This window comes from Suricata suricatta, chromosome 5 (assembly GCF_006229205.1).
Source record: "Suricata suricatta isolate VVHF042 chromosome 5, meerkat_22Aug2017_6uvM2_HiC, whole genome shotgun sequence".
NCBI classification, from domain to species: domain Eukaryota; kingdom Metazoa; phylum Chordata; class Mammalia; order Carnivora; family Herpestidae; genus Suricata; species Suricata suricatta.
The window spans coordinates 7,340,010-7,340,694 of record NC_043704.1 but is presented as its reverse complement, the minus strand read 5'-3'; positions in this window follow the sequence as shown (position 1 = coordinate 7,340,694).

Below are 685 nucleotides of genomic sequence, written 5' to 3'. Positions count from 1 at the left end.
GAGACAGTCTCCACAGGAAGGAACAAAACCCTTGAGTGGCGCTTGGGAAATCTAGAGGGAGTTAGCCTCACCCAAGAAGACGAGGTGTCCGTAGGTCTCTAACATCACATCTCTGTACAGTTCCCACTGACTGTGGTTCAGGCATCCCCACTCCTCCTGAGAGAATTCGACGGCCACATCCCTGAAGGTCAGCAGTCCCCGCAACAAACACCCCAGTAACCAAGTGGACACAGCAGGAGGACATATGGTACCTAAGATGCAGGAAAGAGATCATGTCACCAGCTGGACCCCGTGTCCCGATCTGCACTGCTTACCTGCATGTGACCACAGACCTCAGTCCCTCATTTTACTTAGCCTCTTATTTACACCTCCATTTTACTGCAGGAAAAACACCCATGAGTTCAGTGTGCTGTGGTGGAAATACATAAGGTAATGACTGCCCTGAGGAAGAGCTGAAGTGGCTCATTTTGGGCTTAGCCCCTGAATCACATCTGCGCAGATGAACATCAGAGTAAAGCATGGAGTGAACACAGTTACTTTTCAAATAGTTTATTTCCAGAAAGAGAGAGCACGAATATGGGTGTGCAGAGAGAATTCCAAGCGGGCCCATGCTCAGGCTCCATGCTCAGGAAGGAGCTTGACTTGTGGCTTGATCTCTAGACTGTGAGATTTTTACTTGAGCCTA